The 25,799-nt window shown below is 36.2% G+C and overlaps 1 protein-coding gene and 1 long non-coding RNA gene across 2 annotated transcripts in view; both read right to left on the bottom strand.

The window, feature by feature from the left end:
* LOC121729140 (teneurin-a) overlaps positions 1 to 25,799 on the bottom strand; it is a 414,953-nt gene that overhangs the window by 91,694 nt on the left and 297,460 nt on the right. The window lies entirely within an intron of this gene.
* On the bottom strand, positions 5,200 to 24,809 carry LOC121729143. The gene is made up of 3 exons (XR_006035919.1): positions 24,754 to 24,809; positions 23,547 to 23,550; positions 5,200 to 5,210 (listed from the first exon to the last, which is right to left on the bottom strand). It is a non-coding gene; the product is annotated as an uncharacterized LOC121729143 (long non-coding RNA).

Here is a 25,799-nt window from a genome sequence, read left to right on the forward strand (position 1 = left end):
AGTAATATAAGAAGGACTGTCATAAAGTCACAAATTACGCAACATCTTCGCTGTCAGCACCTCCAAATGTCATAAAACTATGTCATTAAATTAACTAACCCACCTCGTAAAATATTTATTTTATTGTCGATAAAATAACCAAATTAATTAATTGAACAATGATTAAGTGGCCCATGCTCACCGGTCACTACTTGCCCACATAAAAACCGCCCTATATCGTTCTTGACTCATAAAATTTGACTTATATAGTTCCCAAATTATCTCTAACAAGGCGTTTATAGCAGACAAATAGGAGAGATATGACTGTTGAAGAGATATTAACTCAATTATCTACATTTTATATGGTGGCAGCAGTTTCCGAATTACCAATGAAATATAATGTAAATAATTTGTAGTAACTTGCTTTCCCCTAAGCTTCGCACGCGTAAAGCATTCCTAGCAAACAAACTGCAATCTCCTGTTAAATACCCTCATTGCTGGAATTATTGACATTTTAGTGAATTATTACAATATCATAAATAAAATGGAAAAAATAAAATAAAAAGGAACATTGTGTGCGAAGTTCTAGCTCATAGTGTTAGATCTGTCCATCAATCTATCTGTCTCGTCTCAGCCTATTTTTTTTTATGGAATATGGGTGCAAACGAGCAAACGGGTCACCTGATGGAAAGCGACTTCCGTCGCCCATGGACACACGCAACATCAAAAGAGCTGCAGGTGCGTTGCTGGCCTCTTAAGAGGGAAGAGGATTACAGGGTAGGGGAGGTAAGGAAGGGAATAGGGAGGGGTAGGGAATTGGGCCTCCGGTAAACTCACTCACTCGGCCAAACACAGCGCAAGCGCTGTTTCACGCCGGTTTTCTGTGAGCCCATGGTATTTCTCCGGTCGAGCCGGCCGATTCGTGCCGAAGCATGGCTCTACCACGTCAAGACTTATATCATCAATACTAGCAATATAGACTGACTTGCCAAAGCTGATTTAAAATATGAAATCGTTGCTTCGTAGGCACACAAAAGAAAATTTCGCAGGTATCAGACATCCTGTTATGAAAATCTACAGCAGTTTTGGAACCTTTACAAAGTAAATAAAGATAAAAATACTACTATAGATTTATTTCTTCTTAGTATTTTAATTTTTAGCACAGACAGACTGGTTGCTGTTGCTGAAGTACATTTCAGGAGTCAAAAATAGAAATCACGTTAAAATATTAAGTACTAGCTGGTGCCCGCGACTTCGTCCGCGTCAGCATAGTAGATCACGTCTCAAGTATTATTTTTCAAAAATATTCAATGTACAGAATTGAGTTTCCTACGATTTTATTATATGTATAGATGACTTACTTTGTTCCTAAAAAGGAGAAAACACCACGATACCATTTCGTTATAAGTAACAGATCCATGGTGGGAGGGGGGGAGGAGGGGGGGGGGGGGTTCAATGAAATGACACTCGAAAACCGTATGTTTAGTTTAGTTTTTAACTTTGTTCTTCAAAAAGGAGAAATGTAAGCGGTGACATAGTTTTGTGTAGAGGAAAATTTTAAGAGGGGATATATATATATATATATATATATACTTAGTAGAATAGACTATAATATATTATACATATAATAAATAAATATATATTTATTGTTTTATAAATTACATAATAATAATATTAATGTTTTGAACGGTGAGATCCCAGTCGGTGTGGCGGCCAGTAGGTCCGACATTTATGCTGCTCCACCCTTTGCCTTTAGATGTTGTGACATTGGCTTGGTGGAGAGGGATCACTCAAGCTGGGTGGAGTTTCTAGGGTGTTAAAGAATTATCGTTCTGTGTCGAATCTACCCGCCATGTGGCTTAGGACTTTATCGTGTATGTTTCTAACTCAAGAAATGACGGACTTTCATTCAAACTTTCAACTCCAATTTCACCCCCTTGGGGGTAGAATTTCTAAAAACGCTTAAATACCTATCCATTCATTTTTAATCAGCAGTCCAAAAATAAAATTTCATGTTTCTAACTTAAGAAATGACGGACTTTCATTTAAAGTTTCAACCCCTATTTCACCCCCCTGGGGGTAGAATTTTTAGAAACGCTTAAACACGTATCCAATCATTTTTGATCAGTAACCCAAACATAAAATTTCATGTTTCTAACTCAAGAAATAACGGAGTTTCATTCAAACTTTCAACCCCAATTTCACCTCCTTGGGGGTAGAATTTCCAAAAACGCTTAAATACGTATCCATTCATTTTTAATCAGTAACCCAAAAATAAAGTTTCATGTTTCTAACTCAAGAAATGACGGACTTTCATTAAAACTTTCAACCCTTATTTCACCCCCTTCAGGATAAAATTTTCAAAATTTCTTCCTTAGTGGGTGTCTTCTTAATAAAACAACCCTACTCACCAAATTTCGTGGCTGTAACTTTTACAGTTTTTGCTCAGCGATGATGAATCAGTCAGTCAGGACATGTAATTTTATAAGTATAGATTATAAATGTATAGGAATATCCAGGATGGTAAATTAATGCCTAATTTATAACATAGGCTATTTGTTTATTCAAAGTACTCGACGTACAAAGTTGCGAAGCCACAGGCCAGTGTCGTATACGGTCACTATCCTGTGTGTCATCTGGCGACCCTATTACTAGAGTGATAAGGCTCATAATCCCTCGGGAACATATACACAGGGCGCTGGACGACGTGTACCTGCAAATTGCAGCCCGCCTTTGAGCTCTAATCGCAAATCACAAGCCACGCTCGTTACAAACTCTGCGCTCACAAAGACCTGTCACTTAAATAATATTTGCGAAGCAATTGCTTTTAAATTTTGTCGCTTTATTAACTGCTTTTTAAGGAAGAGGGAAGAATTCATTATCTAGCAAGGGTTTAACATAAAGTAACAACATAATAATATTACTCTGAACTCATACTCAAGCACAGTCATTTCACATAATATTATTATTAGGTTTATTGGCTGATATATCAATTAAAAATTAGTGTTTTCAATATTATATATACTATCTTTTATTTATGTTATAATTTGTACGATTTCTTAAAATAAATTGATAAAACAATATTGTGTTAAGTACACATTGTTTTATCAATTTACTTTAACAGCTCAATTATCTCGGGTGAGACACAATAAATTCAACTTTCCTTTAAAAGGAAAAGAGCGCCTTGCGATGCACCTGCGGTGACATTATAAGCACTAAATTTCAAATTAACCGAGCTAAATGCACCTGTAGAAAATGTCAACGAGAGAAGTAGCTCGCTCGCCGGCTCTATATCGTGAGTTATAGTGCAGGCGCCGCGCCGATCTGGTCTTCTTTTCCCCTAATTAGCTATTCAATTCCCGTAATCTTGTTTACCCGGGGCCGGGCAGGTGCGATAATGGCCGAGCTATTTGCATGCCGCCATATTGTTCCCGTGTCCTGCTCCTGCCGGCGACCCCCGTCGTTTCGGCCGGGCTTATTGGATCTACTCCCGATTACTTTGTATTGATCCCGCTGTCCATTATCCACATTCGTTTATTCTGGTATCGGTAATGATATTGACGGCGAATCCAATAAGCTAGTATCGACGGGTTGTAAAATTGATATATTGTACGCTTAGGGTTTACGACGCTATCGGATAATCAATTTCCAGGCAGATCGTTAAACTCACATCAGAATATCGTGATGCGATCACACGCTTTTTGCGACATCTATTTTCTAGCAGGTGCCAGGTAGTATCTAGAGAAACTATAAAGCAATTTCTGAATAGTACCGAATAGAAAATAACCTTTTTTTACTTAGGACAGTTTACATTTTTTCAAATACAAAATATTCTTTATTAAGCATACAATAATATACTTACAATAGTATAAAAGCTAGGTAGCGTACATCGAGTCGTCTAATCCCATGAGTAAAAATTATAGTCTAAAAAATATAGTTATAAGTAAGAAAACGGTTATTTTCTTTAATAATTATTATATTAACTGCTTTTTAAAATCACTCAACTATCGGTAGTAGTAGGCGCATAATGAAAAACTTCAAATAAAAGAAAATAGAATTAAATATAAGTTAATCAAATTGATTGAAAACAATTGAGACATTTTCTGATGCAAATACTCTGATTGGACACTTAAAAATAATGAGAAACTAAAGTTGTTCGTCTTTAACGAGAGTTTGTTGTTAAATTAGGTTATCGCGTCCATTACTGTAATTAAACAAACTTAGATAGATTGGAAATAGAACATTCAAGAGTTAACTAGCTAATTGTTGTTGGAGAAGAAAACTTTCTTAACCAAAGGACATTATTATAATGGTGATGTCAGTTGGGTACCCCTAGGAATTAATTATAGAATACAAAATCAGAAAGATTAAAATAGTATTATTCATCTACAATCTACATCATTGATCTAATGTCAATACATTAAATTTAAAATTAACATAGTAAAATTCTCATTAAATATACCTCGATGAAGGTAGCGTGGCTCCGCGGAAAGTCATCCATAAATACATTATTACTACAAGGTTTATTACTTCGCAGTCTCCGTCCAATCCTATTAAGTGTTCCCTAAGTCTTAGGGCCACTTTTTGTACAATAATGTCTCCATTTTGACCTCGAGAGTGCTGAACGTCTCAGTGTGTCCCGGGTTTAGCGACCTCAGATATGCAACGTAGCGTCTAGCCCGACCTTTGAGATGCGAATAATTTTGTAACATCTAAAGCACTTTGTGGAACATGAAGAAGATGTAAAATGCATTAGGTTGTGGTTTTGTGATATCAGTTACGTCTTACGGCATCTTCAGGAAATACTTAAAGTACCATTGTGTATTTATGAATGAAGACATATCCTGTGGGCGGTGTACTATCGGTGGAATAAGGTACAAAGACCGTTATGCATTTTCACAAGTTTTTTTTTTGTACTTTTACAAGTTGTGAAGATGCACACAATTTGAATAACAACACTTTGGGGGAGACATGCAAGGATTAGTCGCTTTGTCTGAAAAAATTCCATAGTTCCACGTTCGTTATAAAAACCGCCGTTAATTATTTTGTCCGCCAAGCCAATTAAATATTTTAACTTTCCCTAATACCTAGAGGCAGTATTCCTCATCATCAACATGACAGTAGAGTTTTTAACCTTTCGCCGTGACGATTTTAACTTTCATACTATAACGAATAAGACGTTATCATTGTTTGCACAGTGCATAGTTTGCACTAGTGATAGTAACTCAGCACTCACCACTCGCCGGTATTGTTAAAAATAATTGCGCCAACTCAATCTATATATATATATATATATATATATATATATATATATATATATATATATATATATATATATATATATATATATATATAAAAATGGATTTTCAATTGTGTTAGTAACGCTAAAACAGATTGGGCTAATTTTAGTCTTAAAATATTCGTAGAAGTCCAGGGAAGGTTTTAAAGTGACACGAAGTTCACTGGGACAGCTAGTACGAAATAATTTTTACAGATATTATGTTACAAGACCAAGGAATCTCATAGGGTGGGTTGCATCAGAGGCGAAGTTATAGTTAAGGTTAAAGTTATCGTCAAATATGGCGTCCATTATGGACTTTTACTAGGGATTTGACAGTTCATTTGACATTTTGTTATGGTTGAAGTTAAAGTTATAGTTAAAGTAAGTTGGTGTGCAACCCACCCATAATGTGACTTATATCCACTTTTATTAATTTACTCCGCTCGATAAGTGTTCAATTCCAGTAAGTTATTGTATTACAGTGAAAGAGATCCTATACAAATGAAATTAAGCTTCCGAGAAAATTCCGTTAGATAGATAATTAGGTTTTCCCGTGAAGGTGAAAAAAAGTTTTATTTAAGATTAACTATCCACTTCATATGGACGAGATGTAGTACGTTCACAAACCTTCATTAAAAAGTAACAAGCTTCATTACTTTTAATTTGTTTCCTCAACAGGATTTTTTTTCGTTCACACTTTATAGAGTCCGTCGGCCAGTGTATATTTACACTAGATGTCCCGCGCGGCTTCGCCCGCGTAAATTAGGAATTTTACGGAAACCGTACATTTTCCCATAAAAATAGCTCTCATGTCCCTACTCCCTTCACTTGGTTTACTCTATATCTGTGCCAAATATTGCCATAAAAATTGCTCCAGTAGTTCGTAATTTCTAATATTCCCCCCGTTTTTCCCACATTTTCCAGAGTTTCTTCGGTCGTATTAGTCTTAGCATGATAATATATAGCCTATAGTCTTACTCGATAAATTAGCTATCTAACACTGAAATAAGTTTTTAAATCGGACCAGTAGTTCCTGAGATTAGCGCGTTCAAGCAAACATACTCTCAAGCAATATTAAGTATAGATTTTTTTCAATTATCGCTTGACAAACTCGAGTCTCGATCTAAAAGACTATGAAAAGTACCAATAACAGGGTCATCATAGGCTCATAAGTCATAACCATGGGACTATGTATGGTATAAAATGGTAGTGATGATGATGATGATGATGAATGTAATTTGCATAGAAGCATATGCTTTCCGTTCTTAAAACAACGCCAAAACTCCCAAACTTGTATCTATAAAAAATCAGGAGTTCTCTCAGCACCTTCCAAACCACGGTATACCAGGTATACCTCGGTGCAAAATCTTACTTGTTGGTAGCATAATATGCTTGTAATACTTCTCACGAAACCGAAGTCACCACATGTTTCCATATAAATTTTGAGGAGTTCCCTCGATTACTTATGCATCCTTCATCAGATCACCACTTTTGTGAATATAATACCAAATTGGGATGATACCCTATATACCAAAAGAAAAAATTTGAAAATCGGTTAACAAACGGCGGAGTGATCGATGAACATAAGAAAACGAACATAACACCTCCCCCATTTTGAAAGTCGGTTAAAATTGTAGCCTATGTGTTATTCTGATGTATAAGTTATATTATTGTAAAGTTTCATTAAAATACGTTCAGTAGTTTTTGCGTGAAAGAGTAACAAACATTCATACATCCACACATCCATACATACATACATCCAAACAAACTTTCGCCTTTATAATATTAGTAGGATTCATTAGTTTAGGTTATCCTAATATTAAATAATGAAAGTTACATCTACCTTAATAAAAAAATGATAATATGCCGAGAAAATTGAAAGCTCGACACAATCGCCACACCACATTCAATGTCCTAATCAAATTATAAACATTTTTAGTTGTTTAAACACGAGAAAAGAACCATTACTCGTTAAGGTTGACCCTGGTATATAAACGAAGACATGAGTGAATGAAGTGGGTAACTAATAATTTTAACACTGACGTTTTTTTGCATAAGCTCCTTTAGGACCAGGAGAATGATTTGAAATAAAAAATAGGTAAATGAGAAGTAGGTAAGTTGTAAGGTTTATTTAAAAAAAACTTGAGAGGTGTCAAGGGACACCCGAATGGAAAGAAGTTATTTCTATGTTCAAAAAACCTGTATAGGTACATATACACTAAAAATATTTAAAAAACGCCATCTATTGACGTCCAGGAATACTAACAACGCGTCGCTGTTTATTCTCAAAAAACGCCATCTAGTTGACGCACAGGAATACTATCAAAGCCTTACCTACCATGCAGGTACAAATAAAAAAGTGTCAATGTCAAATATCTTTCTGTCTAGCTCCCTCCTACTTTACAGCTCCTACTTTAATTGCGAATTTAAAAAATTGTTCCGCTTCAAATATCACAATAATCAAGCCCAACGCAGGAGGGGGACGGTAATCCGTTACGCAGTAATAGCCGATGGCAAATCTCGTACTATCCGTATAATTAGGGGTGACACAATGCGGCGAACACAATACGTCTGCCACACGTCAATTTAATTTGACTCCTTTTCAAAATGGCCGACCCAGGTTATCAAATATGGTTCGTTACATTTTTCATTGTCCCACGGGTTCGGACATACTGTTTTATTTGATGTCCCAAATTGTGTATTCAAAGTGAAACATAATATTTTATCTATTTCAATGGTGGTTTGAGAGACAAGGACATTTTATTAGTAAGGGGTTAAATCTACTTCAAAGATATCTATCTATATATTATATAAAACTCAAAGGTGACTGACTGACTGATTGACATAGTGATCTATCCACGCACAGCCTAAAACCACTGGACGGATCGGGCTGAAATTTGGCATGCAGGTAGATGTTATAACGTAGGCATCCGCTAAGAAAGGATTTTGATAAATTCCAACCCCAAGGGGTTCAAATAGGAGTTGAAAGTTTGTATATAATAATACTTCTTAACGCGAGCGAAGCAGCGGGCAAAAGCTTGTTATATCATAACGGTTCACTTAGTCAATGTCAATTACGAGGGCAAAGGATTAACTTTAACCTAGTTTAACGTAAGCAGGTCTCAAAAAGACAGAAAAATAAAATAACTTAGGCTCGACGCTAAAAAGGCTTCATCCTACACAAAAATTTTACCCGACACGTGTGTCACATTCGGTTACAACTTAAATATTAACTCATGAAATCTAATCCCAAATATTATTACTCAGATGAAAACTCACATTCTATTTGAATAACTGTGTGTGTTTAAGCTTAAAATTTTAACCTACATTTACATATTTCATCAGAGTGTTTACTCACTTCTCACGAAATTTATTCACCTGCAAATTAATTTGTTAATTATATGGTTCAGAAGTTCTGTTAGTTATTAGTTGAACAAGTACTTTAGTTCAATTATAACTTGCAAGGTCTCAACGATACGGCATAAACGTCAGGTTAAAAACATTTTTTTAACAATTGTATGATGATCTATCATTATAGAGTAGAACGGAGAAGAACGTAGGCTAATTTTTATAAACGCATCATGAAAGGTTTCCGTGGGTTTTTCCTTTTCTTTCCTACATTTACATATTTCATCAGAGTGTTTACTCACTTCTCACGAAATTTATTCACCTGCAAATTAATTTGTTAATTATATGGTTCAGAAGTTCTGTTAGTTATTAGTTGAACAAGTACTTTAGTTCAATTATAACTTGCAAGGTCTCAACGATACGGCATAAACGTCAGGTTAAAAACATTTTTTTAACAATTGTATGATGATCTATCATTATAGAGTAGAACGGAGAAGAACGTAGGCTAATTTTTATAAACGCATCATGAAAGGTTTCCGTGGGTTTTTCCTTTTAGCGCTTAGCAATTTCTAAGGGCTAAAGGGAAAAACCCGCGTCAATTGCTGAAAAATTGTCAATTGACAATCCTCGTGTAAAGATCGTAAAGAATGTTATATTTATTATTTAGAAATAAAATCAGTAACGAAATTCTCTCTGGCGCAAATTATAAATAGAATTATTCAACGACTGAGAGTGTTCAAAGATATTATTCTAAACCAGATAATTATTAAAAGATTATTTATAAGAAGCTTTCCTTCGTTTGCTAATTGATACGCATGCCCTATGTCAGGTGTTCCCAAACTTTTCCAAGGAACCGCTATACATATTATGCTTTTTATGTGCTCCAATATTTGGAGCTCTAGTCCGTGTGGTATTTTTAACCAAGCCTCTATACCCGGTTTGTTTTTCTAAACGCATTTTAAAAATCACTGGTCTTAGCTACGATTTTGTTTTATTTGAGGAAATCCAAAGGGCCGAGATTTCTGTCGCTCGCCCACGGTCCATTGTATGTAAATAGCTTAACGTTTTATTCACATTTCACCGAACAAAATAATACGATTGTTTCCTTCTTGATTTATGACAAATAGAGGAAATTGTTAACACTGTACTTTAAGTTCTTCTATTATTGTTATTTGGTAACGTTAAGTTTGTTAATACTTTGAGACTCCGTCATGGCAAAAACTCTTATTAGTTAAAGTACAATCCCTAGGAATAAGCTGTTAAATATTATCACTTCACTAATTATATATGAACAAAAATAATAATATGAAATTAGAATTTTTGTTCAAATTAAAATCGAAATAAGTCCAAGTAACATATTTAAAAAAAATCAACGTTGGTGTTCCTTTCTAGTACTAGTAATAGTTTACAATAATTTATGTTTATATCAATACGAAGCTACTGTAATATAGCCATCAAAGAAACCACTTGAGAATTTATGACGTAAGGTAAACAGTCGTAAATAATTTTACGACCATATAAATGTGAGTTACATTTCATTTAGTACAGGCTGTACAGCATACACACAATTTGTCGCGAACAGAGAGCATTTAGACCTGAGACTAGAGAAAACCATACTACGTGTCACTTTCAACTTTTTTCCTATAAGTATCCGGTCATCAATCAATTGTAAGCATAATAAGTACCACCCTTCGCTTATTTCTTTACATGCATAGTATAAAAAAATTAAAATATATCTCTAAGTTCATATTTTAGACGACCTATAAGATGATTGACGCGAGGTTTTGCTTCTACTGTTTGATATTAACTGCGCATCTAATACCAGATCTAAGCCATAGTGGAGTTAAAGGACCTATAAGTGACCAAGTGAGTAATGGAAACCTTAAGATTTTCAAAACCGTATTAAACAGGCCAGGTAGAGTGGGTATGTTCCCTACATAGCTTTCCGCACGTAAAGTATTTTAGCTTATTTACATAAGCCGCCTTTCCTATTTTGTGAACGTCCTCAAATATTATAATAAATTGTGCATATGTTGACCCTATGTAATATAGTAAATAGTACGTCGTAAAGATACAACTTTAAAGGGTATCAACGATTCCTTTTATATTCAGATTCGATAGGAAATAAGAACCTTATCTTCAAGGGATCTTTGTCAGCTTTTTTGCTGCAAAAATACTTATAATTTATATTATTATATTCTGAAAACATTTTTTATAAATAGAAATATGAAAGAGAGAATCTAGGGTAGGCCCTAGAGGAAAAGGACATAGAATAGTTTTTGTATGGCGACGCGATAAATGACTTTTGACTACGAAGTATTGTGGTACTATTTAGGGCGGATTCGACCAAACTGGGGTAAAATTTTACTCGAGTATCTGTCTCCTAATCCAAGAGTAAGCTGGTTTTGCGTTTTTCCAACTTCTAATCCAAGAATGAGGTAATTACACGGGAATAAATATTTACACGGGCTATTTTGGTGGAGTAAATATTAAACTGAGAATAGTTGCACAACAGGGTTCAACTGTCGCGGTCGGTGTCATTGTGAACTATAATTGACATTTATTTCATACTCTTTGAGTAACTTGGTAAAATGCAAACGATAATACCCTAGAGTAAATTAAAGGAGTAAAATTATTCTCATGATAGTTATACTCGTGTAACTTCAAGTTTGGTCGAATCGGGCCTAATAATATAAAGATAAAGAGTTTGTTTGTTTGTTTGCTTGAACGCGCTAATCTCAGAAACAACTGGCCCGATTTGAAAAATTATTTCAGTGTTACGTGGCCTATATTATCATGCCAACACCAATAGGAGTGGAGCACCAATGAAGAATGTTTCAAAACCAGAGGATTTTTTCTTATTGAGAGCTCAGCGCATCTATGACAGAATTTTGCCCCTTTAAAATATTTGTACTTATCCCGTTATTCATCACAAGTATTTTATTTAAAACAAAATTGCCTTCACATCAATCGATTTAAATGAGTATCTTGGGAGATTATAAAGGAGATAGAGAAGTCGCGGGTTGAAGTTAGTAAGCCCAAACTCCAACTATTCCACGCGGACGAAGTCGCGGGCGGAAGCTAGTTTAGTAATAAATAAATAGAAACTTCGGCTAAGTCTGTGACGGACTTAAAGCCCGTCACAGACTTAGCTATTATATATAATAATATACCGTACTATAATATATATTATAGCTTAGCTACCACACACTGAGAAATGGCAAAATATATTGCCTTCATTTTATTGATGGTCATCCTAGTGTTCGCACGTATTTTGTAATAAAGGGTGTTCTTATTTCAAAATACTAACAGTAATTATGAATTCAACAAGTACATTGTTAATGGACTTATTAGACAGTTCTTCAGAAGACGATTCCGCAGCTGCTTTCGATATGTTAGTTGCCCGGTCAGGCACAAAAACTAGATCCATTTGGATTGAATCACATATAAGAAATAAATAAACGCGTGGCGAATTTAATTTGTATCGCGAGTTATCCTCAAAAAAATTTGCCCAATATTTTAGAAGTTCAAGATCCACATTTCTAGAGCTATATGAATTGATAAAAAATGATATAAAAAAGAAAAATACTACTTTTCGCAAAAGTATTAGTTCTGATGAACGTCTGGCTGTGTGTTTAAGGTAAGAAGAAAATTGATACAACACAGTAGATATTAATCTTTTATTTTCTAATCAAAACTAATTTTACTATTAAAGTTGAAGGAAGTGTTGTACCAAGACGACTCAATGTACCAAAATGCAATTCGAGTAGCATAATATAACGTTTATTATTTGTACGTGAACAATGATAAGTTGAAAATAGGTAGATTTAATACCGAAGTTGGTATATAGGTAGAAGGGAGGTGCAATAGGTAGATCTACCATTAAGTTGGTAGATGTGACAGCACTGCTGCAGGCGGAGGAGGGGCCAGTATTGCCAGTAACCTACCCTAAAAAATGAGACGAAAAGGCAAAGCGGAAAGGTGTGCGGGGATCGGAACATGCTGTACATATATGTCGGAATATGTCTTTCTATACCATAATATATAGTAATATGCAATAATATATATTACGGTATCGTTTGGTGACGTCACAGAAATATATATTATAGCTGAGTGTGCGGTCACGCGAAAATATTATAGAAAATATATAGTAATATGCCTAGCTATAAATATATTAATATATATTATAGCTAAGTCTGTGACGGGCTTTAATCAGCATATACCATAACATTCGTGGATATCTTTACAATAGTAAAAAAAAAAACTTAACAGGTGTCAAGGGACACCCGAATGGAACGAAGTTATTTCTTATGTTCAAAAAACCTGTATACCTACACTAAAAAAAATATTTAAAAAAACGCTATCTATAGACGCCCAGGAATAATAACAACGCGTCGCTGTTTATTCTAAAAAAAATGCCATATCTAGTTGACGCACAGGAATACTATCAACGCCCTCTGCCCCAACCATTCAGGTACTAATAAAAAGTGTCGAGGTCAAATATCGTTCTGTCTAGCCTCCTTAATGCCGAACGCGCGATAAGGAACTTCGTTCCAAAAAAACTTTGAAATAATAGCTACAGTTGCAGCTTCTTGAAAGGGTTCTAACAAGAAATTACTGAGGTATTATATTATTTTCGCAATAGAAATACAATGGCGTCTATTTTCGAATTAAGAACGCGGGAGCCAGTCAATGGGTGCGAACGACATTAAATTGGCTAAATTGCTTTGGCTTAGCTTTGCAGCTCAGAGGGACGTCCGCCCGGCTATTACTTCACATTTCTTATCTCATGCAAATTTAACCTCCTTATTTTTAAGGGGACTTTAAAATTTTCTGCCTAATCTACATTTCGAATACTTGTTATATTTTTGGTGATTAACTGATATAGACAATAATGCCAAAACAATATTATATAGTATATTACTTACTATAATTCAGAAATTAGATTCACATAGACGATACACGATTAATTTGAAGCAGTAAAGTCGCGGGGGAAAAGTTGGGTATTGATGTGTAAAATATCATGTTAAAATATTATATCTACGTTTAGCTAAATTAATTTGTTGAACGTTGATGGTAACAGTAGTTTTGTATAGAACGAAGTCGTTGTTGTTCACTCTTCGGTGATAATTACGTTAAAATGCCTAAGTACATCGATAAAACAAAGAGCTTTTGTGATCACACGTCTTGGCCATTTACGGGGTGATATTTAACTAATTTACTGTGCAATCCGGCGTAGTGGAGCTATCAAGTTGATGTATACAAACTGGCCCGAACCAATCAATCAGCCCGACGGAGCGTCGCGCGATAATTGAACTATTCCCTCCCTCCAACATTCTATAGATAATTACTATACAAAAATTACGTAAGTTGTTTATATTGTTTGTAAGAATATGCCAATAACCCTAATACTAGTGATATTCACAAAATACCTATTTAGGACAAAATTGCAAAGCTTAATTAAGTACCATTGAAAAAAAATAGGCTGCCTACACATTAAGTCGCGAGTCGCGCGGCTCGTTTTAGTATAGCAGTCGCGCTGGCAGCCTAAATCGTGACCGTGACATCATCCATCACAAGGAAAAGTCCGTTATCAGCCGATCACAATCGGTCACATCTTAGGAGGTTTAAAATAACAAACACTCTAAGTTACTAAGATACGAATTCGGGATTACGCAATAAACGGAAGCTCTACGTGCTCTATACTCTGTGTTTCCTATTCAACTCATCTTCGGATTAGCTCCCAATTCAAGGACGTATTAATAATGGTTCCTGAATGCACTTACATTGTCCGTCGGGAGATGAATGTGTGACCATCGGAGCAAATCGAATGAGAGCGCCGCCGCTCGGCACGTGCTAAATTTACCGTTTGATCGACTTCAGGTAAAGACAAATGGAAGGTTCCAGAAAAACCGCGCTAACGAGTTGCCTGACAAATTTTTGTCCCTGATTGAGACGATCGCGGTGAAGTAAATCGCTGAACGAAGTCGAAGCTTTTTTCATACGCTACGTTTTTCTACGGTAAGTGCGTCAGAACTTAGAAGTCAGAACTAAAATAAATTTTGGAAATTCTACATGAATAATTAATAAATTCATGAAATTTGTTATTGATAATCAAGCATTATCAATAACAAATTTCATGAATTTATATAAAATTGTTTATTTATGAAATAATAAAAATACTATTGGTAATGCGTATTGGTGTTTGGTAGCAATTGGAAATGTAAAATTTACTAATTACTAATTAGTTATTACTAAATTCAACAAGGCTTGTATTATTGGTACTCTAAATTAATTAAGCAATAAGCTTTATTTTATTAAACAACAGACTTTACTGACTTGTAAGCTACACAATAACTGAAAATAAACAAATAAAAAATGGAACTTTGCTCACCAAACGTGAAATGGTTTGTAGGAAAGTTTAAAATATTCGTAAACAGAAAAGAGAACAAACGAACAAGAAAATCCAAGTCCAGATAGAATAACAGAAAACAAATAATGTTGGATATAATAGATTTCGTAAAAGTTGATATAATAACGTGTATTTTGTTCGTCATTGTTTGGAGTAAAAGTGGAAAGTTGATGCAGGACCGGGAACTTCCATTGAAAGTCAATTTTCGAAGTTGTACGTCGGAGACGCGGCGGGCATCCCGAGTGGAGTCTCCGCTCGCCTTTTGCATACTAGACGTCGCGGCACGACAGCCAGCCTAAACATGCCCGGCCGAAATAACCGTGGCATCCCGACCGACGTATTGATAATTTCAATAAGCCGCGCAGATATTATACCGTAACACGCCTAATGTACTTCCAATTTTACGTCTAATTTCATGCCGGCTTACGCGGGTATCAATATTTGATTAACGCCTCCGTGGTCTAGTGGTTAGAGCGTCGCTCTCGACTCCGGAGGTCGTGGGTTCGAATCCCGCGTTGGAAACATGTTATTTCCAAGTTTGGTTAGGACAATGCAGGCTGATCACCTGATTGTCTGACAAGTAAGATGATCCATGCGTCGGATGGGCATGTAAAAAAGTCGGTCCTGCGCCTGATCTCTCGCCAGTCGTGTCGGTCTTCCGTCCCACTGGGTTATGAGAGTAAAAGGAATAGAGAGTGCTCTTGTGTACTGCGCACACACTTGGGCACTATAAAATTACTCCTGCGTACCTGGCCTGGTTTCAATAAAACCGGCCACCGTCACCGAAACCGGTGTGGGGAGTATTATTATTAATATTTGATCGTATACGTGAATCGGTATATTATTCCGTTCCTAAATTCTGATTGTGATTAGCACAAAATAATATGCATATTTTGTGCAAATCACAATCAGATTTTTCCATTGTCCAGATCAAAACAAAAGTTCTCGTTCCAAAAAACCATACACGAGTTCGTTTAATTAAACATGCCGAGTAACGGACACGTTAAATCGAATTAGTAAACTGTACGCTGGTGTCCTAAAATAAACAACCCCGGAGCCATACTTAGGTCTAAGGGAATGGGGTTACTCGTGTAGGGCGAGGTTCGTACTTCACTTTTAAGGTTTATTGAGGATGTGCAGGTCGTAGGGGCAGCTGGTGGACGCGTGCGCTTCCGTTTCCTCGCGCCAGGGTATACCCACTTCCTCGAACGACTAACAGGTGGTCTGTCGATCAATAGTTCAATTTACATGCATTTTTGGATCAAGTATATTGTATTCGTATTTCGTAATGGTAGTATTGTCAGTATTGGATATAGGGATATGCGATGTGCATACATATTATGTTTTGATAATTTACTACACATTGAATATTTTAATAGAGAATTATTATATTATATTCAAATCCCGAGTAGCAGTATCTAAATATTATGAAAATGTTGACGATTTATTTTATGCACTATAGAAACATCAGGAACTTTTAATTTACCGAGCTGAAGCTGTGGTTAAGTTTTTACCGACTTTGAGATAGACGAACAAAATGAGACTAATATAATTTTTCACATGAAGTTGAGAAATAACATTTTTTCCGTGGGAGAGCCATGCTCCGGCCCGAATGGGCTGGCTCGACCGGAGAAATACCACGGGCTCACAGAAAACCGGCGTAAAACAGCGCTTGCGCTGTGTTTCGCCGAGTGAGTGAGTTTACCGGAGGCCTAATCCCCTACCCTTTTCCCTTCCCTACCCTCTCCTACTCCTTCCCTACCCTCCCCTATTCCCTTCCCTACCCTCCCCTATTACCCTATTACCTCTTAAAAGGCCGGCAACGCACCTGCAGCTCTTCTGATGTTGCAAGTGTCCATGGGCGACGGAAGTTGCTTTCCATCAGGTGCCCCGTTTGCTCGTTTGCCCCCTTATTCCATAAAAAAAGAATCTTAAACATATTATTTCAGAAAAATATTATTTAAAGATATAATTAATTAGCTATTATTTTATAATTTTAATCTTGAACTGTACACAATTTTATATGGGAGCTGTAAAAATAATCTAGAATGAAAATGGGCATTGTCCAAAAAAATTACATGTACTTTTTATATTTTTTTTCGTTAAAATAGGGTATTTTAAGAATATAAATTAAATAATTTTGAAATTCATTGGCTAGTTTTTTCTCAATAAATTTTTAAAGTTTTGCTCTGACGTCATCATCGGCGGCCAATAATTGACCTCTGCAGTATGTTTTTTTCCTTTCAATCTTATTTATAATGGCTGTTATGTCAAATGCAAGTTCTCATTATGTGAAAGCTGATACGAGAAGCTTACCAAAAGTTCGAAACGTAATGTTGGTCGAATTTATTGCTAATTTAACGCCAGCGAAGGTCAAAGAAAGGTTAAACATATTTGTTCAAAAATATAAGCAACTAATGGGTATTTTTTTCGTTTATATACAGAAAAACGATCACTGACCTTATTCCTCGAAATGTTTTTGTATTGAGCAAAATCAAAAAAAATTGGACAATCCCCATTAACGCCCTCAAATAAAATAAAAAAAAACACGTTACCTTACGGTAGAGTCATAGAGGTATTCTTATTATAATTGAATCTCAGAAAATATTAAATTAAATTTTTCCATAGATGATGCGTTTCTGTTGCAACTAAGTATATTAGAAAAATTTGAAAAAACCTTGGTCCCTATGACACTGACAGTTAATAACATTGTAATGGCGTCACCATTAAATAGGGATCATATTAGAGCCGTCTAAAAATGCCATTTATGAATTTACGTTTACGTCCTGCAAAACTTACGTCTTCACACAACGTAAGTTTTGCGGGACGTAAACGTAATTTTTCAGGTTGAGATAATTTCTTGTAAATGTGAGAAGAGAAAGAATTGTTAAAAGTTCCAACGCAATATCATTGTAATGGCATAAGGCTACGTAAAATTTATAAATGGTATTTTTATACGGCTCTAATATGATCCTAATTTAATGGTGACATTACAATGTTATTAACTGTCAGTGTCATAGGGATCAAGGTTCGCCGCGCCGAGTATAGTAGCCGAGTATAGGTCATGCAACGAAAGACTTTTTTGTTTCCCAAACTTTTTGTCTAATATAACTCTTGACCTGTATTATGTAATCTCTTGGCGCAGATGAAATTAAGTTCTAAGCTTTTTTATACTGAAATAAAGGAGGAATAAAGTTATCCTTTTGTTAATAGAGATGGAGTGAGAATCACTTTGCTCAACAGCGCTAGCACTAGATTTACTATAAGTATTATTACAGTTACAAATCGCGGGCCCTAGGATTTGCACTGTACTTCAAGAGAATTTTCCACCTCGCAGCATAATAAAATGTGAATTTCATGTTGCCGCTAACGCTTTCAGGGCTAAAATTTTCCATGCCATCTAGATGCCATCAATCAAATACCCCCGAATGAAGAATCGGTGTATAATAAGGGAAACTGATTTGTAGCCTACATTATTTCGTAGAGTTATATCAAGTAATGTTGGTTGTACAATTAGCCTGACCAAATTAAGTAGATAGACGATGTCGCGGTCATACAAATATTTTTTTAATTTCTTTATAAAGATCGAAATTGTTTATGTGATAATATATTGATATTTAATTCATCTAGGTTCCAGCTTCCTAGCCAATCAAAAATCACGTATTGGCCACATTAATTAATTCAGTTGGCCGCTAATAGTGTTAATCTTCGTGATGTAGGAATTTCTCTATTGATTCTGTGCCTCTTCTGTGCAGAATCTTATTTGTGCCGCCAACGCAGATAAGCTATAATAATTATACTCACAGTCTTACTTCGAAAATAAAACATAACAGCTAAAAGCTAAAGTACCTTAACATTACATTTCGCAAAAATAAAAATCATATTTCAGTTGAACAAAATAATGATGGGTATCTTGAAAAATGTTTTCATTATTGTAGGAAGGAAAAGAGCAAATTCTCCCCCGTCCGCCGGTGCTCGCATGTGTATTGTTGCAATTTCAAAAAATCCTATTATAGTGAAGCGTGAAAAGCGAGGAAATAAGCAGCAGACAAATGACAATAGCAGTAGGATGTGAGCGGGGGGCGGGTAGCGGGGAGCGGTGCCTGCTGACCGTCGTCCGCCGTCCGCGCCGCTGCCTCCGATAAAGTGGGACTCGACACGAGTGTACCTCGCAGACATTAAAAGAACGTTCATTTAGGTTTATTAAGGTTTTGTTTGTCACTGTACCGCTTGAAAAGAGACGCATTTGTGTGCGACATTTGTGTAGTTACTCTCAGAGTTCTTTTTGTTTGTGAATTTGAATTGCGAATCTTGCTACATGATATTAGAACAGAATATTGATGTTGAATTAGGTGTGAAAGAGTTTATATCAAAAAGTTTCCAAACGTTTGTTTATTATTCCGGCCGCTTTCTCACAACTTTTTGTTTTTATCTTATCAGTAAATAGTTGTTCGCAGTAAAATTTAGAAGAGATGGTCCTGCCTGGCGGTAACAGCTCATAATGAATAATGCCCTTCCAATCCCACCATACACACAGTATCACATTATTGCGACTTGCGAGTTGCGACTTTGCGAGTTAACCCGAGTTAGGCTTGGTACTATTAATCTATACTTTAATATTATAATTCTGCAGAGTTTGTTAGTTTGTTTATTTGTTTGTTTGAACGCGCTAATCTCAGGAACTAAAAATCCGATTTGGAAAATTCTTTCAGTGTTAGATAGCCCATTTATCGAGGAAGGCTATATGCTATATTTTATCACACTAAGACTAATAGAAGCGAAGAAATAGAGAAAAATGTGAAAAAAAACGGGGGGAAATTATTTGAAAGGGCTTATTTGAACGCGCTAATCTCAGGAACTACTGGTCCGATTTGAAAAATTCTTTCAGTGTTAGATAGCCTATTTATCGAGGAAGGCCATAAGTTATATTTTATTATTCCAAGACTAATAGGAGCGAAGAAATAGGGGAAAATGTTGAAAAAACGGGGGAAATTATATGAAATTGCTTATTAACTTATGATTCTTAAGAACTACTGGAGCAATTTTTATGTTATTTGGCAAACATGAAGAATAAACCACGTGTAGGGACATAGGCTATTTTTTGCAGAATAATGTACGGTTGCGTGAAATTCCTTAAATGCGCAAGCGAAGCCGCGCGGAACATCTTAGATATATAATACAATCGTAGGAAAGTCAATTCTGTACATTGAATATTTTTGTACAATAAATAATACTTGGGACGTGATCTTCTTTACTAACGCGGACGAAGTCGTGGGCAACAGCTAGTATAATATATTCTGGCGTGTTGCGAGGAATGTGTTTTTAAGAACCAATAGAATCGCTTCATTGACGTGACCTCATTCAGCGCAACGATTCTATTGGATCTTAAACACATTCCTCGCAACACATCTCCGGTGGAAACGCAGCCTTATAGTCTGTGAAGCCTGACCGGCCTTTGACCACGATCTTTTTCGCACGTTCTTGTCTCACGTGATCCACTTTGAACAGTGGTGAATCGCCAGTTATAAACTTCTTCAATAAAGAATCACAAATAAGTACACGGTTTATTAGGTTTCTTTCAGTGAGCTCATGAGGCACCCAAATATCGAGCTTTTTTTGTGTACGCAGCTTATTTTATTTATTTAAATTGATACACCAACAAGTTATTGCTGCAAAATTACATAATTTCTTTACAGGTATACTTATTCTAAAACAAAAGTTAATTACAGGTGTACACAGCATTTACTTTCATTTTTTTTCAAATGCGCTAAAACCGTTTTATCCCAAGTCCCAAGTTTTTAAGTTATTCCATATAATTAAATTTTATTTATATAACAATATCTACTTTCTATAGTTAAAAATATAGATTCTACTGCAATTTATAAATATATGTAATTTTATCTCGGAAGGCGGTTTACGATGGTCTTTGATGTCGGCGGACAGTTAACGAAACACGCTTATTTATCATTTTTCACACTGCGCTGGACTAATTTAAATATGTACGTAATAATTTTATGTGGATTTTTTATTACAATATTTTACACACTATGTAGGTTTATCTTTGAAATTAAATGAATACTCATGATAACAGCTACTGACGTGTTTTAAAAAGATTTACGACCTCTGTGGCAAATATGGTTGAGTGTGTGGCAGTTCAAGCCGGGGGTCGCGGGTTCGAATCCGGCCGACGGAACAAAAAGTTTTCAATGTTCCCGGGTCTGGATGTGTATTAAAAATATATTGTGGCGGTACCCACAATTCGCCTAACATTCCTGCATCGCGCTATCGAAGTTTCAGAGAACGGCAAGTTAAATACAAAGTCTGAAATGACGTCAGTGGGCTTCGGCCTGACCGAGCATGCTATCTCTCTCGGTCGGAAGATCTTCCTTTTCGGCCGCCACGAACAACGTTAAATTGGTGACCACCGACAAGAACACGCATCCTTCTGGACATCAATCATCATCAACACTCCCCGCCCCTCCGCACCACGTCAGCAGACATCAAGCATAACCGGGTCGCCTCGACCATAAGCCGCGTTGGAGGTCCGCGCCGGTCGAAGCCCGCGTCTGGCTTGAACGGGGCAGCCATAGGCTACAACGACCGGTCAGCAAGCAGAGCACGGGGTCCCTCTCCTGGTCATTGCAATATTATGTGTATGATATAATAAGAATCTTAAATATATTATGTATAGTATAATAGTATTAAATAGTATAATATAATGTAGTATAATAGTATTAAATATATTTCCGTTGTCTGGTACCTGTAACACAAGTCCTTCAGGTACTTAGCACGGGGCCATACTAACGTGGTGTGAAGCGTCCATAGATATTATTATTATTATTTTCTTTTATGCTCTTCAAAAATATACAATACTTATTTTTGAAGAGCATAACTTTATTTCCTTTTATAGTTCTCCCGGTAAATATATTATTACTTTATGCAGGGCTTTATTTTATGAAAATAAAATGAGAAATACAATTTTTCCAATCGATTGGAGTCGTGTGCATTGAGTTTTCATCCGTAATGAAATCAAACATTATTTTCTTGATAAACCGACACGAAGTTTTCCGTATAAACGTATTATCCCTTGTATCGTTGTTATAATACGTGGTTTGTTGCAATGATCAATATAAAACCAACCCACATGGTTAGTAGTGTAACGACCACAGAATGTCTGTGATAACGACTGTCGATCGTATAGAACAAGGCAAAAATAAAGTTATTTAACTATATTGTTCTCCCTAAAATTATTTGCAAGTTTAAATTCTGGCGTACTTAACAAAACCTCTAACGTACATTAACGGCGCAAAAGCGAGACCAGATTACTTCGAAAATTGCTCAGAATCACATTAAGATTCCTTAAGTCACAGAGCGATACCGCAACGGCGCTGCCGCAAAGTAGTGGTTTCTGTACAAAACTCGGAAGCCTCGCAAAAACGACGCGGGGTTCGATCGATCGCCGCGCTCTAATAACATTCCGGGACGATATTTCACGCACCTCGATAGCGGCGTACATCACCTCCCGACACAATGCTGCGGACGATTTATAGCCCGGCTCCAGATAAGGCGTAGACAATAGCTATCAGATGGCGCGGCCGGCGCGGCAGTCGAACACGTGTATGCTTTTAGCTCGAGCCTTCGACACCCAATTACGTGGCACCCGACGCGTCCATCGTTCATCACGAACGGGTGTTTTATTACGAGGGCAGCATCTAAGGCCTCGATCGAGATAGAAGATAATTGCGATCCAATCACTATAAAAAAACTTGATCGACATAATATACACTATTGTATATGTCATAATGTAGGATATTATTTGAATTTTTAGAACTATAGTCTGTCATAAAGTGGCTTTTTAATTGAATTATTCGGAACTAAAAAAGATCGGAACGCCACCTTAAGTTTATCTCCACAGTTTGTGACTATAGTCTGTCATAAAGTGGCATTTTAATTGAATTTTTCGGAACGAAAAAAGATCGGAACGGCACCTTAGGTTTATTTCCACAGTTTGTCCATACTTTCGCATTTCCGCTGGTCGCCGTGCTAGCAATACTGGTGTAAGTTTAACGTCGGTACTTTTCTAAACTTACACCTGATGATGAATAATTTCGAAACCGGTCGTGTTATTTGTTAAAAGTTATAATAATATCTTAATGTAGTGGAAAAAGTGCAAGAAAAGTGTGTTTTATTAGTGTACAACATGAATTTCCACCAAAAACCGACAGTACAATCAGTTACATACGCCATAATATAGTCGAAGTTTGCCCCTCGGACACTTTTAATAATGACATGATCTAAAAGGATACTTTGCAACCTTATAAAAAGTTTATGTTTCGTAATATGTGATAGCTCGTATCTGTGAGGTGAGGATGTGTAACATGTCTGCATAATGCATTCAAAAACATCTTACGACTTTAATTATTAATCTCGTGTTATTATATAATCGTTACTGTAAATATTTGATGTTGTCTTCGTCTAAACTCTAATACATAACGGAGTTGAACCGGGTTTGAACACTCAGGCAACTAACCTCGGGCTATTTGTGAAGAAACGGGAGTTCCCTTTATTAAAGCGCTCATAAACACAAACCAAAGGGCAAATTAAAAAGTTCAGAAGTTGCATTAATTAATGAAAACTTTGACAATAAGAAAACCACCGAAACGTCAGAATATTTTCCCCAAATATATTGGTCTAAAAAAATTTTTTTTAAAAGGCGCCTCGCGCCTAACTAATTTCGTCATTTGGGAAACGAAAACGGAACGAAAGCCCTACAAGTGCTCTTTGGGAGTTAATTGTATAAAAGAATTATAAGAGCTATAAAGCATCGCATTGTCGTGATATAAAAGTGAATTTCAAACGTTGAAAACTGGGAAGTATGGGCGTACTCCCCCGCGCTGAGATATCGACGATATCATTAAAAGGCACGCGTCTCGCTCGCGTTTTCGCCATTTTTCACGCATCACTAGTTCCGTTTCAAACCCGGCGTGCATAATATTCGAGATGTAGGCACTATTACTTACATGATCATGTACTTTTTCAAATGTTCGCGAGAAAAATTGTTCCGTCGACCTGAAAAAATCAGGCTTTCGTAATCTCCATTTCCAGGAAATCTTTTTGTACTGTAAGGATGAACTTTTCCATGAACGTGGCAGATTTACCAGCACTACACATTTATTGCAATCGCATACCGTCGGGACAGGCATGTTAAATGATAAGGCATGCTTTATATTTTATTTGTTTATAAAAATTCTGCAGTTTTATACAAAGACGTGCTAAGGTGCAATACGCTTGTTGAATAAAACAAAAGTTTTTGAGGCAAAAAGTATAGTTAAATAGGGTGTACCAGAGCCCTCCATTTCTTTAATCCTAATCTATTTTTATGGTAACTGTAGATAAGCAATTGCAACCGCACAGTAGGAGAATACATCAATATTATACAAGGCTTATATTCAGATTATTGTATCTGTTTCCAGCTGAGAGCGATACGTCGTTTTGTAAGATAATAGTCAAGCCGCGGTCTCCCCAGCGACGCCAGTGGTGTGTCGCCGTTTCATGAGGCTGAAGCGATTTTATTACATTTGTACCCTGATTCTGTTGTCTTAAGCAAAAAATATACAGGTTTGATATTAAAACTTCAGTGTATAGTAAATGTCAAGTCAATATCAAAGTATCGCCAAAAGCGTTCTGATTGGTCAAAACTCTAAAGCGTTCCCTAGACGGTAATTTGGACGACATGCATTTACGTGACATTAGTTGCATGACATGCCGATCGCGAAACGATCATGCGTGCATGTAATGCACATATTGCAGGACGAAAAATTAAACAACTTGTCAATTAATGAACAGCACGTATTTTGCATGTCATTCGCATCAATCAATACAATAAACGATCATTCATGCACGACAACACGTAACAGCTGAATTACCCGTCTAGGGAGCGCATAAAAATCTGTTATTTGACGTATGTTTGAGAATGTACGACTATGTAAGAATATTTGGCTTTGAGATAGGATCCGGACAGAGTAAAAAGCTGTTTTAAATTCGGATTATAATAGCAGAATTCGGGTACTGATTCGCTTGCTTTGTTCATATCGATACTGTACGAGCGTGTGAAACGTCTAGAAACAATATCCTTTGTGTGACGGAATCTGTTTGATTTATTTCATTATCCACGATATCTTATATCTAAGACGGAGCGGTACTGAACCAGTATATTTCATTTTTATTGGATTCCATGTCATGGTAATGATATCTTTATGTAATATTATAGACGTCCTCAATTTCGTTGCGTTTAAAGTGTTGGAAATCGAGTACGGTACTTAATCGCGTAAAATACTCTGAAATTTGTCTTTGTCTGAAATTTAAGCGGTTATTTAAGCGTGAGGAGGTAACAGTCAACAGACGGACATACAGAGTATAGTCACACTTATAATATTGCAATTTTCTAGTACCTAAGCATATTACTATAGTAGGTAAGTGCTTACTACTTTATTTGTAAGGGTCATTTAAACTATTGCATAATATTTTTAAACAATCTGTATATATGTATGTACTATCAGAAAAGTTGATTCATAGGCATATGGTGGGCCTATGTAAAGGCCATTCCTCACCGGGATGCCACGGCGACGTAGCCAGTGACGTTTCACGTTACCATGGCAACGTCTCTAGTCGTCGCGAGCGTAACCAGAGTCGAACGCTCCGCATGCGGCGACTGTTGACGTTGCCAGTTGTTTGCACATCTTTGTATCAATCAGTTGCTGATTTTAGTGATATCCTATA

Source organism: Aricia agestis, chromosome 7 (genome assembly GCF_905147365.1).
Source record: "Aricia agestis chromosome 7, ilAriAges1.1, whole genome shotgun sequence".
Classification (NCBI taxonomy): domain Eukaryota; kingdom Metazoa; phylum Arthropoda; class Insecta; order Lepidoptera; family Lycaenidae; genus Aricia; species Aricia agestis.